Source organism: Triticum aestivum, chromosome 4B (assembly GCF_018294505.1).
Source record: "Triticum aestivum cultivar Chinese Spring chromosome 4B, IWGSC CS RefSeq v2.1, whole genome shotgun sequence".
Taxonomy (NCBI): Eukaryota; Viridiplantae; Streptophyta; class Magnoliopsida; order Poales; family Poaceae; genus Triticum; species Triticum aestivum.
This window is the reverse complement of record NC_057804.1, coordinates 25,093,084-25,093,911: the sequence shown is the minus strand read 5'-3', so window position 1 is coordinate 25,093,911 and position 828 is coordinate 25,093,084.

Here is an 828-nt window from a genome sequence, read left to right as displayed (position 1 = left end):
AAAACAGTGAGTAATAGTCCACGAAACAGGCAGGAATCTGCAAAAACCGCGAGTGTTGATGACCGACACGTAAACGCACCCCAGGGTTCGTTAATCATGGAAATCACTCCGGGACCCCAAAACAGTGACTAATAGTCCACGAATTGGGCCAGAATCGGCCAAAACCGCGACTGTTGATGACCGACACGTGAACGCACCCCAGGGTTCATTAATCGTGGAAATCACTCCGGGACGCCAAATCAGTGAGTAATAGTCCATGAAACGGGCCAGAATCGGCAAAACTATGAGTGTTGATGACCGACACATAACCGCACTTTGGGGTTCAACAACTATGGGAATCAATCCGGGAACCCAAAAGAGTGAGTAATAGTCTACGAAACGGGCCAGAATTGGCCAAAACTGCGTGTGTTGATGACCGACACATAAGCGCACCTTGGGGTTCAACAACTATGGAAATCATTCCAGGACCCCAAAACAGTGAGTAATAGTCCACGAAACGGGCCAGAATCGACCAAAACTGTGAGTGTTGATTACCGACACATAAGCGCACCTTGGGGTTCAACAACTTTAGAAATCATTCCGGGACCCCAAAACAGTGAGTAATAGTCCACGAAACGGGCAGAATCGGCCAAAACTGTGGGTGTTGATGACCGATTCATAAGAGCACCTTGGTTTCAACAACTATGGAAATCACTCCGGGGCCCAAAACAATGAGTAATAGTCCATGAAACGGGCCAAAACCGGCCAAAACTGTGAGTGTTGATGACCGACACGTAAATGCAACCCATGGTTCGTTAATCGTGGAAATCACTCCGGGACCCCAAAATG